The sequence below is a fragment of the Pseudonaja textilis genome, chromosome 1 (genome assembly GCF_049901715.1).
Source record: "Pseudonaja textilis isolate UNSWEBS1 chromosome 1, rPseTex1.2, whole genome shotgun sequence".
In the NCBI taxonomy this organism is placed as follows: Eukaryota; Metazoa; Chordata; class Lepidosauria; order Squamata; family Elapidae; genus Pseudonaja; species Pseudonaja textilis.
Genome location: NC_141990.1, coordinates 183,787,955 through 183,805,067, shown reverse-complemented (window position 1 = coordinate 183,805,067; position 17,113 = coordinate 183,787,955). Strand labels below are relative to the sequence as shown.

Sequence of the window (17,113 nt, the reverse complement as noted above, 5' to 3'; positions counted from 1 at the left end):
ATATAACTTTGGGGTCATCTGCCATCAGAATATGTTTTTCTTCATAAGCAACAGGCTGAAATGGAGCTTGCAATTCATTTCTTATGGTAACCTTCTGAGAATATATTCCATCAAAGGGAAGACTCATTTCTGCAGTATTTGAACTTTCTTTGGTAACAAGGCAGATGAACAAGGTATGCTTAGGTTCTCTGACTATTTTTACAGTTTTTAATTTAATCTTTTCTATATCATTGAAAGTGTCAAAAGAAAATGAATGATGTTCATTTATGAGAGCTGTTTTTAAGGTGTGTCTTACTGGGGGTTTCACATTTAGGCTGCAACACATTGGCGTTTCTTGTGCAAGTTGGCTTTCTTTAGAAAGAGTTTGGCTTTCCAAAGTTTGGGGCACTCCCATCACTATGCTTGATTCTTTGTGAACTGTCGTATGTTGACTTTCTGGGCTTGTGAGTTTGCATAGGTGTTCTTCCTTGAAAGACTGTTTTTCTTCTAGTATTAATGGGAGCCTGACTGACTGTCCTTCTTGGATTCGTGCTGCAAAATCTTGCTCTGTGGCTTCTAACAGATCAGCATTCTCAATAGGAACACCACATTCTTCAACACATACAGATTCCAAAATTAGTTTGGGCTCAGAGACTACCCCACAGTCCTTGCTTTCAACATCCTTAAATGCCTTAATGTGCTCTGCAGCCAAGGCTCTCGTTTCAGTGATACCTGAAGTCTGTATAACCATCTGAAAGCCATCCTTCTTCAGGGCTGCTTTCTTCTCTGTGTCCATTTGAGGAAAAGTTTGTTCTTTGGGCAGTAGCCATTCTTCTGTCACAACCGTTAAACACTTATGGAGCTGAGGTTCTGTTGTAGCCAAATATTTTTCTCCAGCAACCCCATCCTGAATGGCTTCCAGTGTATCTGCAGAGATGGAGCTCTGTTCCTCCCAAGTCGCGGTACGCTTAATCACGGTTTCTGCTTTCTGTACCGCAGCTTGACATTCAGGTTTTGGTAAAGTCAAAATGTCTTCCTTAGACAACACTTGTTCAGTATCGTTGATCTGGAGATGCAAAACAGAAACAGGCTCTTTGACAAGCTGCAGGCTAACAACTTCCTCCAGGGGAGAAAGAAGCTTAGTTTCTTCACTTGTTGTGGGGAACTGCTCTTCTGTTATTAAGCTGTGAAGCAGACTTTGGCTTTTGCTAGATACCACTTCATCTTCTGGTGGTACCTCAGTACTAAAATGCTCTTCTTTAGGAAGGGTTGCTTGTTCAAACACAATGGGCAAATGCAATGGGTTTCCACTTTCTTTCTGTACTTCTGCTAAGACTGTGCCTTCTAACTGAGGAATTGCTTTGGTGAGCTCATGGGAGAGCTTCTGTTTGTCTGCTGCCACGAGGCTTGCTTTTGTAAGGTTGTCGTGCTTCTGGGAACCTTTTTGCAGCTCTTCCGTAGTTGCTTCAAAAGTCTTTTCTTTGGGGAATATCTCTTCAGAGGCAATCAGAGGGACCTGCAGTGCCTTTATTGACTCTTGGGTTGGCTGAATCTTTTCAGATGTGTCCATGTTATTAACGGTCACTGTAAGAGCTTCATTGATCTCAAGTTGCTGGGTTGCTATAATGGACTGGAAACTTTGTTCTTCCTGCACTAGTACCCCCTTCTCTGACTTATGTGCATGGACTGCTAAAGAGCTTTCCTTGGACAATTTTTGGATGATCTCAGTTCCAGAAATATACCCCTCTTGCTTAGATTCTTGGGCTGAGATAGCTTCTCCAGCTTTTGGAGCTGAGAATATGAGAGATTCATCCAAGCTTATCCCATATTTCTCCTCAGAAAGAATAGAAATTAACTGAGATGTTTCTTCCTGAATGGACTCTGGATTTATTATTTCTGGCAGCTTCATTGGCAACTGTTTTTCTTTTTCTTCAAGGTTTGCTTCTTCCACAACTGGTGAACTAATATCAGAAACCTGAAGTAGTGGTGAGCTTTCAATGGCCCCTGAGTGCTGCTCCAGAAAGCCACTGTGCTCCTTCACCTCACTCACAGTTAATGATGTAGCAGCCACAATATTACTGGCCTTATGAGCAACATCTACAATTCCTTCAACTTTGTGAGATTCAGACAAGGCCTCTTGTTGGGTAAGCAGAGATTCCTGCTGCAGAGTAGTTGTGGAGGAAGAAATTAAGGTATCAGCTGCACTATAGAAGAAATGCTTATTGTCCCTTACAGTTATATCTGTTGCTTGCTGGCCATTGTGCCCTTTATCATCAGGAAGTACAACTGCACTAATATGTGACTGAGTGGCCTGCTCTCTTGCAGTTTCTTTAACTAACATAGTCAATTTTCTCTGCATGGCTTTTTGGTCTACATATGGAAGTTCATCAGGGACATCTTGGGCAATAATAAGTTCGGCACTACTTGTGGCTTCACCTAAGATATTGCTTGCTTTACAAAAGTATAATCCTCCATCTTCCCTCTGACAGTTATTCACCATCAGAGACCCAGAACCATCTGGAGTATGGATAATGGTGTAATGTACACCGGAGAAAATCTGGTCATTTCCCTTAAACCAGTGAATTATAGGAGTTGGCTGTCCAGTTACATTATATTCAAACACAGCCGCAGCACCTTGCACACAATGAGCAGGATTTAGTTTTCTTACAAAATGTGGAGATTGAGGGCCTCCTATCATCTCCGTGGAAACTGCACTGATTATCTCTGATGCTGCGCTACCTCCTTTAGGATTTACTTTCAGATAAGCACTACAAGCTGTCTCGCCATGAACATTGCAAGCGATGCAAGTATATTCTCCCTCATGTTCGAAGTTTGCAGAAAGAATAATGAGGCTGTAGCTTTCCTCATCGAACACAAATTTATAGTCTGCAGATGATGTTATTTTAACATTATTGAAAAACCATTGTATCTGAGGTTTTGGACTGCCAGTAACAGTAACAGAAAGTTTAGCTAGGTCTCCTACATTGACTTCAACATTGGACACATGCTTGAGAAAGCTTGGAATATTCCTTTTCTCCTCTTTCCTGTCTAAACTGTTGGAATAAACTGATTTTTCAGGCCTGAGTTCATGTGTTGTATTTTTATCATATAACTGTAGGTCACTTTTGAAACTGTTGATGCTTTCTTCCTCAGCAGACACAGTAACAGAGCTAGAAATCTCTGTACGGGAAAAAAAGTATTTAAATTTTACTAAATTGTCTTCCTGAAAAAGTATTCCTAGTAATTATAAAACAATTTCTAGGGCAATACTCTAGAAAATAGGACACAGTGATAATACAGCAAGACAACACAAATATTCATATTTTTTAGAATATTGCATTCAATATATAGGTAAGATTCCATTTTTATATCATTGACAGCCAATTGTTATCTATGCCATAAATCCCAGACAAGAGTCAATAAAGATTTAAAAAGTGGAAGATGAAGGGATTTATTTGTTTTCATTAACCAAGCTGATTACTTATATAGGTAGTCCTCACTTAACAACTACAATTGATACTATCAATTCTGTCACTAGGTGATGCACTCATTAAATGAAACATCCCAGGACCATGCTGGAACATCACTCCTGCTATGGTCATTAAGCAAATCACCTGCAGTTGTTAAGTGAGACTTCATGTGACTGGTTCTTGTGATTTATGGCCAACTTCTACACTGACTCTTTTTGTTAGAAGCCAATTGTGAAGTGTGCAAATGATGATCATGTGATGCTGTCATAAACACCTGCTGATTGCAAAGCATCTGAAATTTCAATCATATGACTGTGAAGACATAAGTATGAGGTCATAAAGAGACTTTTCAGCACCACCATAGCTTTAAACAGTTGATAAGCAAGGCAATTGTTAAGTGAAGACTACTGTTTGATCTAGGAATAACAGAAGTTTGAAGAACTGTTTCATGATTTAAACATTCTCTTAAAAAATAATAGAACTTACATCCAATATTATTCTATGAATGGTGTACTCATTCTGCAGGCCCTAATGCAGAAGGGAAGAAAACAATTTTCACCAATCTTCCCCCTCTCCCTGCATCAATCTATGTCCCAGGAAAGTTGCTCTAGATACTTGGGGGAATTCTCCAGAATGTTGTCAGACATTCCACAAGTCCAAGAGAAAGAAGAAAGCTATCATTGGATTAACAGCTATCTGAAGAAGAGAAAGTCCTAATATTCACATTATAAGGTGAATATTAGCTGAAATATTGTTGCTCAATTATAGTATTGATGCTTATACTTTATCTTGTAATAATCTCTTTTCTTGCAAATATACTTATAGGGATACCTGAAAAGTAGATAGCCTTTGAATTACTTTAGTAAGGTACACATTGTGATGTGCATTTTAAAAACCTATTATTTTCTTGCACCCGACTGAATGGATTTACTGTTCAGGAACAATTAATATTATTTCACTTTTTCATATTTTTTGGAATAATTATAATACAACAATAAGCTACTAACACAGTTTGGGAGACAGTCTAGTGTAATAGCTAAGTGATTTATTAGAAACTGGGAGAGTTCTAGTCCTCCCTTAGGCGTGAAAACCAGGTGAGTGACTTTGGGTCAATTACTTTTTCTCAGACCCACTCGCCTCATAGGGTTCTTGTGAGGAAATTAAGAGGTGGGAGTATTATGCAAGCTGTCTTGAATTGTGCAAAATAAAGCATTAATAATGCTAATAATAATGTTGTAGATCTCTAGTAGAAAGGGGCATCAGCTCAGGAAAATACCACTATTTCATTTCAGTCTAGGTGGATTTGAGCACCACTGCTGACCAAGTTTTCCTCGAAAGCATGGTGGTGCAGTGGTTAGAATGCAGTATTGCAGGTTAATTCTGCTGACTGCCATCAGTTTGATTATCACTGGCTCAAGGTTGACTCAGCTTTCCATCCTTCCAAGGTGGAATGAGGATCCAGATTGTTGGGGGCAATATGTTGATTCTGTAAACCACTTAGAGAGTGCTATAAAGGATCGTGGAGCAGTGTATAAGTCTAAGTGCTGTTGCTATTCTATCCCCCTCCCCAAAGGTTAAACACCTCTTTTAGATGTCACACAAACATTCTTTTTAAAAAATCAACTTGTATTTGCACCAGACTGATTTGTCTTCCTACTTTCCCTCCTGAATCATCCATCTTTTTTCTTTAGACAGCTGATTCTAGTCATCTAGAAATAACACTGAAATTATTGATACACTTTTAAACAAAGAATTTTTAATTCTGTGTGTGTGTGTGTGTGTGTGTGTGTGTTTGGGATAGCTGCAAAAATTTGCAACATTCTACCCTTTATTCACCTAAATAAATCATGCCTTATTTCTCATTTGACGTCTGTGAGAAAGTAGGTCTCTATTTTTAGGTTCAAGAGAGCTGTGCTGAAAAGGATTGACATTCACATACCCACCATCACAGCCTAAAACTTGAAGGGGAAAAAAATCAAAGCATGCTCAATGAAGACAAGCACAAGTGCATTGTATTGTATACTTTTATTAAAACAATATATACACTGGCATTTCAAGGTAACATAGGCCATGGACAAATGAAATCAGTTTTAATGGCTTTACTAAAGTACCCTGTGAAAAAGGCAAAAAACCCCAAAGACATTGGATTTGATACTGAAAAAATATGTCGTTTAAATGAAAGTTTGAGGGAAAACACCACCTTTGTTGACCTGGGTGTGTTGGCTTGATTTCACAGTAACCATTATTTCAGCTTTGCACTGTGGTTTTCCTGGTCAGTTACCCACAAACCATAACTTTTAATTTTAAACTAGGATATTTATCCCGAGAAATGGGAACATTGCCAAGAGCCTGTGGCTCCCTGCAGTAACTGGGATTAGAGAATGGCAGGACTTCTCAGCTATTAAGAAGGGCTTGAGGAGAAGGTTTTGGAGATTTAATTCTCTCTCTCTCCCCTTGTAAAAGGTGGTCTTCTCGGAATCAGGAGAAGAAATGGGCGAAGCACAAATCTATCCAGAGCTTGCAGGGTAAAGAGTTTTCCACTTGTTCATAGTCTACCATCTTCCTAACAGAACAAACATGCAGACATTATGGCTGCATATTTTTTCCTCTTTGGGAAGATTAGGGCTATAAATGCAAGATCATATTCTGCAGCAATATTATAGGTTGAAAATCAGAAGTCAGTTTTTTCCCCAAGAGGAATTATTTATGTTCTTTGATATTAGACAGCAAAATACGTGCAATGTATATTCATTGATATTCAGGGGCATTGGCACTTCACCTGAAAAGGGCAATGGCAATGAATATAAATTCCTCTGCAATTTTTGCCCAGCTCAGTATCGGATCAGGTAGATTTATTTCTCTTATACCACTTAATTTTAATCTATGTGTTTTTATATTTTACTTATTATTTAATTGTTCTGCTATCAGGCCATCATGCTAATTATTTAAATGGTATTGGCATGCTGTCGTTAATATTATTATTAACCAATTATCATTTATATCATGGTAATTAAGTTTGTTAAAATATCCTGTATATTTGTTTGGATAGTTTAAAGTAGCAAAACAAAATCAAACCAAACAAACGTTCTTATAACTTGTCACCTTAAATTTAACATATATAGGTGCATATTATTAAAATACTGTAATTGAATTTTGTTTAAGCATAAATTTTAATAATTAAGATTATATTATATATAAATGGGAAGTCGTATAAAATTAATATTAGTATTGTCCACCTTGGTCTTTTCTCGATCTATCACAAGCAACCTGACTTTAGAAGAAAAAGAAGAAAATATCACACACACACACACACACACACACACACACTCACTCATACAAACATTCTATTCTTCTTTCCAAAAATCTAGTTTTCCAAATTAGTTGGGTCCAAATTCAGTTAGTTATTTATGTTCTGTGAATATCCATTTTAATTAATTAACTCACTTAATTGTGAGTTTTGTATCTCCCATGATTGTGTGAAGTGAAATTAATAATACATTTTGGAACGTATGTCTAGTTTATACATTAGTTTGATTAAAAATGTGCTTCTCTAGCAGTTTGCTCCCAGAAGTATTTTCTCTACAGTATTTAAATTCAAAACTTCAGAAGTTGGTCTAAATATTCTCTGTTTATATCAGATGGTATTTTTAAAGGTGCCAAAAATTTTCAACAATATTTTGCTGAATAGTAATGAGAACCATTTTATATTTTTACTACAATGGAGCTTTCTATTCAGATTATGTACTGCCTAAAACCAAAAGTATTGTTCCTTGACTAAGCACAAGGCATATAGAAATAAAAACACACCCATACATAAATGAGTATATAAATGCACTATTCTGAGTATAAGTTATCTTGCTACTTTTAAATATCAATGTTGGAAATAAACAATGAGCAACTATAACTGTCAGGAATATTCATTTAATTTTTAAGCGCTTGTTTTGCCATTGCTATACCTGACATATTCTTTTTCCATTTCTAGCTTATTTTCTCTGCAGTGCTAAAATGATGTTCAAAACAGTTAACATGCTTTCTATGTTAATGCCGATACTAATTCTTGATATTTTTCTTTTTAATATAGTAAATATGCAAGTATATGCATGTAGATTAAGAAATAAATCTCACAGCATGCAATAGAGCTTACTCCTATATGAGTGAGTACAAGATTGGATCTTAATATGCAACCATGTACACATTTAATCAAAATCAGCTCAATGGATTTCAACAGAATTTATCCTCAGGGAAGTATGTAAATGATTGTAGCCCAAGGCTGTGAACCTATTTAATTGGAAATATGTTTTTTTGAGCATATGACTTAACTACAGTATGTTCTCTTGAAAACATGGTTTATGTACATTTGATTACACTATAAATCCTATGTATGATTACTTGGGAATAAATCTCATTGCCTCCACTCATTCTGAGATTATTTTATTCTTTTTGAAGCATAGAAAGGAAAGAATAAGAACTATTCATGTACTGAATGCATACATTTCATTACTGTTTTTTTAATTTATGTTTTGTTTAACTATATAGAAATATTTATATAAGTCACTGACCTCATTGTGGATTTAGTCTCATTTTATCTATCTTTGACAATTAGTTTTTTGGGGGTAAATTTAGAATAAAACTATTTTATTCACATTGAAATATTTATGTGGTTCATCGAGCTTTCCTCTAAATTCCAGATTCTTCGCTAGTGGTAAAAGAGAAATAAATCCTGATATTTTATACAGTCTGACAAAACTTTAAACGTAACTAGTTTGGTCTGTATTATCTTTGATCAGGGTATTTTGACTGGCATGCTAATTTTGGTTTGTATTGGAATGAGAACAACCAAACTCTCAATTCAGTGAAAATTTTGTCAGAAGAGAAACTGCATAAATATTCAGAATATGGTCAGGAAAAAACATTACCGATACAACACTGTGAGGGTGAAATTATTGTTCTGAGTTCTTTCACAGAACTCTAGTGAAAATTTAGTGTTGATTATAGAATACAATTTAAAGTTAGTCAATCACTAATGAAAAGAGCACCAAAGATTCCAAAACCCTCTTCACAAAAATGCAAATTAGCTTTTAATGACATAAGTATATTTACAAGTAAGTATCTAAGATGGTATACAAAAGCAGGTGACAATGTCAATGGTATAATCATGAGATTGAATGAGCTGTTGGCAACAGTAAAATTCATGTTGAGAGATATGTAACCTGTATTGCAGTGCTGAATAAAGTCTAAACACCAGGTACCTTATGAGGCTGAGAACAAATTCAGTGGGATTATCTATTCCCTTTTTAAGAGTGCTTTGAAACATACAACATTATTGTTAACGCTATGTCCAGATCTCTAAATTCAGCCTCCATCTATTATACCTTTCAGATGAAATGGGTTCTTATTTTAGGGTATTTAGCAGATTCTTAACAAAGCAGTGCTATGAGCAGTCCCAGCTTTGTTTGTTGCTACACACATGTATTCTCCTTCATCACTTTGGACTACATTTCTCATAACCAGACTGTGACACACTTCTTGACTTTCTTCCATACAGCATCTTTCTTCTATACAACATCTTTCATCACATATCAGTACCCCATTTCTGAACCAACTGATAGCTGGTTTGGGGGAACCGTCTACAATGCATTGGAAGCAGGCAGAAGTTCCAAGAAAAGAAAAACAGTCATAAATGTTTTTCATAAATTTGGGAGGTGCTTCGGTGACTTGAAATTCAAAGCTACAGCTGCCTGTGCTCTTTGCTTCAAATTTTATGTGTTCATCTTTCGATGGCTCAGCAAACACATCAACATTAATGTTAACGCATGACTCTCCTTCCTCTTCCTCTTCCTGCTCCTGTTCTGTAACTGCAACTAACTTAACAGCTTTTTGGGAATCATCAGTGCTATGTTCAAACTCAAACTCCAGTTCTATTTCAGTTTGGTTGCCACTTGAGATAATATTATCTACAAGCAAATCAATCTTTTGTGGTTGATCTTCTGGGAGCTCCAACCTAACTTCACTTTCATCACTTACCACTGCAAGGGACTTCTGACCCTCAGTCACAGATAAGAAGCACTTACACATCGCTTCTCCAACGGTATTATGTGCCTTGCACAAATACATACCACAGTCAGAATGCTCCACATTCTGAATTTTAAGACTGTGACTTCCATTCTCACTAACTATAGCATACTTGCAAGCATCTGGAGCAAGACACTTACTTTCCTTAAACCACTGCACCACTGGAGTAGGACAACCTGAGACTTTGCAGTGAAACAATGCTGCTGATTTTTCCGAAACCTCTGTATCAACAACAGGAGTGATGAAGCGTGGAGGCATTTCTGTTACTTCAAAGTCAATTTGAACATCTTTGCTTTCTTTTCCAGACAAAGCCTGGGTGTTTTCCACCAAGGATAAAGGGAGAACATCAAGAGATACAACCATACTCTGATGTTCAGATTTGAGCTCAGGAATGGTAGCTATTTTCACTTGCTTCTCACATTCTTTGATGTCAGCTTCATCCAGTTCTACCTCCAGAAGTATTTCCTGTGGGGAAGGTGTTCGTGATGTTGACCCTTTTTCTATATCAAACTCTATAACATGTTGATGAGTTACTGGAGGAGGAAGAGCTAAAGCTCGTCCATCATGAGGCAACACTTCTATCTGTGTAATACTTTTAGCTTCCCCTATAATATTTACTGCATGGCACATATATTCTCCTCCATCTGTTTGTTTACTGTTATGGATTTCCAAGATACATATATTGTCTTCTTTTTGTATTTTGACTTGTTGATTTTGTTCAAGAAGAGACTTATTTTTATACCATTTCACATCAGGCATCGGAGAACCTATGACTTCTGCAATCAAATACAATGTGGTGTTCTCATAGATCTTTCTTTTGGTCAGAGGTTTAATAAATGCAGGAGGCATTTCATTTCCCTTTGGCTCTACAGCTTCACAAGGTGTAACAAACATTTCAGCCTGTAGTTCATCAAAGGAACAGCTCCTTTGTTGCAAAAGAGATGCAGTTGCTGTGTGATAACACTCTGGTGGTGTATTTTTTCTTATCAGCTTTGCAGGAGAAATTGCTGAATGTAGATTTGACTCCTCAGAAGGGGTAGAATATCTCTCCTCTGAAGGGGTAGAATATCTTTCCTCTGAAGGGGTAGAATATCTCTCCTCTGAAGGGGTAGAGTACCTCTCCTCTGAAGGGGTAGAGTACCTCTCTTCTGAAGGGGTAGAGTACCTCTCTTCTGAAGGGGTAGAGTATCTCTCCTTTGAAGGAGTAGAATATCGTTCAGGGGTACCAACTGGTGTATGATAAGAAGTAGAAGATGAGAGTGATTCAAACATCTCCACTGATGAAGGTGGTGTGTAGAATCTCTCACACTCTCCTACTTCATCTCCGTTCATGCTTTCAATATCAATAGACATTTCTGATTCAGGAGACAAAGGGCGTGCTAATTCTTGTTGTTGTTTGTAATAATCATAAACGGTGCTAAATGTGACATCTTCAACCTCCAAAGAGGTGATAGATCCTTCTCGGGTTAAAATCTTTGATGAGCTTTCTTTCACATCGGGAATCTTCTTTTCACCAGAAGCAAGCAAATATTTTGTAAAACAAACATCTGTCCCATCAGGAGAACTGTATATTTCTTGAGATGAAAGAACAGCTTCTTCATTTAGCTTTCTGAGTGAAGGCCTGACAATTTCAGCAATGCATTGTCTTTCACTTGGGGTTTTTGAGCTTTGCTCTTGTTCTTCAAGATTATGTATGGGTTTGGTCTCTTCATGTTGACTTATAACTGACTCATTTTTTAATAAAAGGAGGAACTGTGATAATGAAAGTTCCTTGGTTGAAGTATCAGGTGGTTCTTGAAAGACAGAATGTTCTTCTGTTATTATTTGGGTATCAATACATTTCTGCTTATTGCTTTTTTCTAAAGAAAAGTCTGTAGTCTCCTCAATAAAGGAATGTTCAGTGACCAATGCTTTTTCTTCTTGTGTTTTATGAACACTTTGAAATCCGTTTTCAAATGCAGCTTTTTTCATAGCAGATATAAAACTATCTGTTTCTGCAACTGTCAACCCTGAAGTATCAACGTGTTCAGGGGTACCGGTTTCTCTTACTGTGATTTGAAGATATTTATTATGTGGGGCGGGTTCTGAAGATTCCTTCATAAAGGCCTCACTTGACATGCTAAGAGGTATTCCCTCAGAAATATTTATTTTGTGTTCACTATGCTCAATAGAGATGTCAGTGTTTTCTAAGGCCTTCCTCAGTATCTGAGTTATAGATAGTTCAGCTTCTACTGCCAACTCCTGTTCTGTGGTATTATCTTCTTTCAACTCTCCTTTATCATTCTGACAAAGTTCTTCAGGTAAAGAAATGGTTTCTCCTGACACATTTTTGTCTTCCATCTGTTTTATGAAACTCTCTGTTTCTATCCCCATCATCTCAAAAGCAGACTTCTGACTAAAAGGGCATGTTTCTACCTTCTGCAACATTTCAGCCTCTTTCAACAAACATTCTGGGAAGAAAATAGCTGCATGTGCTTTTAGATCAAACATTGGCTCTTGTGTTTCCAATTCTTTTTCTTGGGACCAGGGCTCTTTTTGCTGGCAACTGCTTTTAAGGGGGACTTGGCTGTTATCAGAAACCTCTTGAGTGAAAACCAGTTCATGTCCTTGAAGGATTTCTAGTTCCCCAGAAGCAAAAGGTGGAAATTTTAGAGGTCTTTCCTCCAGTGATAGCTTCTCTTCTTGCTGCTGGTTAGCATCTTCTGTGTTCGAAAAAGCTAATTTTAGATGAATAGCTTCTGGGAAAGCACATTCTTGAATATGCTCTTTTTCCATGTTGGCTTCCATACAGAGTGAATCTTCTTGAGTGGGATGCATTATCTGATGTTTATTGTCTGTGATTTTCTGTTCATCAATTATCATTCCTTCTGAGGCAAAATAAAGTTTTCTGAAGCATACTTCCTCTGGCTGCATTGCTTCTTTTAGCTTATTATTGTTCTCTTCATCAGGATGCCCTTGTTCTAATTTCTTATTTGTGGATGGCACCGAATGTTGCTGTTCCTTAAATTCTTGCTTCACAAGTTCAATTACTTTGGAAAATCCTTGATCAGAAGGTATGATTTCTTCTAAAGCTACAATCTTCTGTGTGTTATTCATAACCTCGGCCTCTGTGCTTTTAAGATGTCTTTCATCAGTTTCTATATCTGAGTAAACAGAGACAGAACATTGACCTTTTGCATGCGTTGCTTCCTGCTGAAGGTCTCTTTGGTCTTGAACAACACCTGTATTCATTTCTATTTGCTGAATGGATTGACTGAAAACAGTTTCTCTCTCCATAAATGATTTATGTTTTAATTCATTTATTGCATTTTCTCTTGGTTGACGTTCTTTGTGAAATTCTTCTAATGACTTTTTCTCAACTTTTTCTACTATTTTGTCATTGTTGGAAACAATTACTACTTCAAATTCTGAAATACCTTTGACAATATTTTCCTTCTGCTTTTGAAGAACAGCTTCAGTATCATAGGAAGCTGAATATGACTCTAATTTGTCTATAGATTCTGTCTCATTAGCAATATCTTTCTTTGGATAAACATCTTGCTTTATAGCTTGTATGGCTATTTTCTGTTTGTTTCTATCAGTTTCTTTTATTTTAGAAACAAAATATTCATCATTAAAATGTGCATCCTCTGACTTAAGCCTGATTTGTTTGTTACCCATGTTTTCTTCATTCTGTATTTCATCAAATGAGATATTCAATTTATCCGAAGTTACACATAGTTTGATAGGCTCCTGGCATTTGATTTGTTCTTGAATATTTTCTCTAATGGGAAGAATTTCTTTTAATTCAAATACAACTTTTTGTGTGTGTGTTTTCCCCATTGCTTCTTTATTTTGATTCATTTTTCTTGCTTCTTCACCAGAGCTAAAGTGTTTTCCATTATGGAGCAAAACAGTTTTGCCAATAATGGGGCTTCTAGATGTTCTCCCTTTTCTTCCTTTGACAATTTCTTGATGATCTGTAGGAATCTTCTGCACCTGCATTTTATCCACCCTACTAATATTCTGGAACCCTTGGCTTACACAGCGTTGTTTATTGTAAAAATTGCTCTTCCTTAGGCCTACTGAGGATTCAAAATAATAATCCTGTTCTTTTGTAACCTGTTCTTGGATGTCTTTGGCTTGGCTTTGTGAGGTTCTAAAGTCAGTTTGATCTACAATATTGGAAAATGCTTCTTGAGAGGGATCTACTAAGAGATTGCAAGCAGTTTCCACTAAACCTGCATTGTTTTCAGCAATGCATTTGTAAATGCCAGCATCTGATAAGGAAATTTTGCAAATATGTAACCTATAAATGCCATTTCCTTCTTCAAAACAAAAATTGCCATTGGATATCAAAGCTTGGTTATTATGAAGCCATGTTATTACTACTTGAGATTCTGTGGACATTAGACATTCGAGTACAACCGAATCTCCTTCTCTACACCTAATATTTGGTTGAATTTCTTTTAAGATTTTGGGAGGTTTATGAACCCTATCAAATGAAAATTTAAATTTATGTTTTATTCCTTTGGAGGTTTGTTCTTCAGGGAGTTCTGAGATAAATTCAGTCTGAATTACTTCTTTAAATTCTCCTTGTTCTGGAGTTGGGGTTGGGGCAGTTACTTTGATTTCCAATGGAAGAGAAAGTTGATCTGTTTTGCAAATGGAAGGTTGATGAGCATGAAATTGTGGAAGCAAGAGGGTGGCTTTACTAGGAGCACTTAAAACTGGTTCATATTTTTTCCTACTGTCAAATGCCAGACTAAGTTCTTCTTCCTCTTCTGTATAATCTGGCAATAATTTAACTTTACATATGTCAAACTGTTCCAATTCAGGTATCTCTTTTACTTTCACTTTTAGCATGCCTGAAGTTGTTGCCGTTCCATATTGGTTAAATATCACACAAGTGATAGAACCTTCCTGCTTGCAAGTAACAGCTGGAAATGTCAATGCAGAATGATTTTTTGTGGTGTTAATGCTGCAATCTTGGCTTAGTGATAATGGTTTGTCATTGTTATACCAAGTGACTGTGATGTATGGATAGGCTTGGTAAGCGCAGCTGAAAGTACAACTCTCTCCTTCACTTACTTCCTGAGAGTTAATTTCCTGGATAAAAAACGGAGGGCACGGCTCCAAACGTTGCACTGGAGGAGTCTTTACTTGTGCATAAGATTCCTTAATTTCAGTTGATCCTTCCAATATATTTTCTTTGCTTTCAAAAGAACATTCATTTACTGACTTCTCCACTTCAACACTTTTGCTCTTGCAAATTGCTGTAGGTTCATTGATGCTAAATGTAATTGTATCAGACATCACCACTTCTGGTTTTTGTGTCTCACTGACATTATCTGTCATTAGTACATAAACCAGAGGGGAGGGGGTTTTCTTAGCAGATTTCATAGCACGTTCCTCTAATTGGGTTTGTGTTTCTAATGACTTTGCTTGGACATCAGTATTACCTATCCTTTCTGTTTTTGAAACTGGTTTTAGAACCTCCTGTTTCATTGTTCCACTAAAGATCTTTTGTTTTGGGAAGATTTTTCCTGTACTGCTTCTTTCGTCTGACGCCGGGGAAGCCTGGAAAGACGTAGAAAGGCCGAGAATTTGTTCCATTCTAACAGGAAACTTTTCTGAAGTTTTCTCAAGCTGTCTATTGGAATGTCCTATGATCAGTTCTTCTGGGCGTGGTGTGTTCTTTTCATTGATTTGCTCAATTGTCTGAAAGACAGCCCTCTTTGTTCCTACCTGACCTACCAGGCAGACTGGAGGAGTTGATGGTTTTCTCTTATTCCTAAGGCCAACATTGTTCACATATTGCTCTTCAATTGATGCCTTTTTCTTTTCTAATATAACTTTCTTTGCCTCACGAAGACGCTGTAGCTTCAGCCTGATCTCATCATCAAGCAAAGACTCTTTGTCTCTTCCTACCCTAACCAGATGCTTTTTTCCTATCCAATCATTGTCATATGTAAGTTCCTGTCTTAAAGATGGTGTATTTTCAAAACTAATCGTTCTTACCTTTCCTTTGGTAGGAGACAAATTAGTTAAAGCTTTCTCAGTCTCCTGTTTCTTATCAAATGGTGAACCAATACATCTCAGGTCAACCTTAACCCTATCATCTCTCTTTTTCTGCATCATATGTTCTATATGTTCCCGGGTACATTTTGACTTTCTTAGAAACTCTAGATATTTGGCATTTTGTTCACTTCCTTGAATTACTAACAAAGATGCTGTGGACTCAGCCGAACCCTCACTATTAATAGCAAAAATCTTATAGCTCCCTGAATCCTCTTCCAGAACATCCTTAACTTCTAGACTGGAATCATGCATATCCATGCAGTTCTTATTTTTTATTATTTTTCGTAGACTTTGGGGGATTTGTTTGTTATTATGAAACCACGTAACTTTGGGTGATGGATAAGCACTTAGTTTGCACTGGAAAACAACTGGTTCTCCAACCGAAACTGACTGATATTTTAATTTTTGTAGGAAAGAAGGTTTCAGTTTCTCAGGACAAGAGTCCATAGCTTTGATTCTACTTGCACACTTCTGGTCAGAAAAAGATCTCAGAAGATCCTCTGAATCAGCAAAGGTTTCTTCTTCATCAACGGACTTTTCTGCTGTACATTCTGGCTCTTCATCAAAGAACAATTCTGCAAGAGAATAACATTATATTGCAGCACACTTTGCTCTTCCATCAAACAGACAGAGAAAGAAATGAATAATGAGCATGCTACAAATTCATCCCAAATACATAAAAAAAATTCACTCACCATATTTGTTCGAATAAACGCAACACTTGCTCTGTTTTAATGATTCTGACTTGAAAATCGTTCACTGTCGGTTCTTTCTTCCAACTGTGGAAAATTTCTTCAGCAACAAGTAAAAATGAATCTCAAAAGGACATGTTCTTGTGAGTGCATGTTTTACCGCCCCAAAAGCTTTTAAAAAAATTTAATTTATATGTTTTGTTTGCAAAGGGGGGGGAGGGGAGAGATTCTTACCTGACTTGCAGACAGTAGAATAAACGCCCTTTCTGAGCTTTTTGTGAGTTATGATGGCCAAACAATTTTAAAAGACTATTTTCAAAACTATTAAAAATTAACTATAAGCAATTTACTAAAATGAGAAGGCGTTTATTCGAACTAATACAGCTGCTAACCTCACAATGTAATGCAAAAGAAGAAAATAAAGAAAAAAGGAGCAAGCAACAATAACCAACTATTCTATCTGCAAGCCAAGGTAAGAAATCTACCGTGGAGAATTAAATGCATACAACAGGAGGGCACAATGAAAATTGGTCGCTTTATTTTCTTGCATAAAACCACTTCATAAACAAATGCCACCCCAATTTTACTGACAAATTAATTTAATGTTTTAAATTATTATTAGAAATTCAGTGGAATTTTAAGGGTCCTCATGCATTAGAAGGAGATATGTAAAAGGAAAGCTTTTGCAACCAGCTGCATAGCATGTACTGAAAATAAAAACGGCAGATCTATAAAATGAAAGCTGTAAATCTACTTTGAAACTCGTAGTTCTTTGTAGTGCAAAATGTCTAGAGCATATTTAGACACAAACCCCCCCAAAAACATGCAGCATATTTGAAT

The 17,113-nt window shown here is 36.7% G+C and overlaps 1 protein-coding gene across 1 annotated transcript in view; it reads right to left on the bottom strand.

Annotated features, from left to right (window-relative positions):
- The window catches only part of TTN (titin), a 307,241-nt gene that overhangs the window by 230,629 nt on the left and 59,499 nt on the right, over nt 1–17,113 (bottom strand). The gene's annotated exons all lie outside the window — the stretch shown is intronic.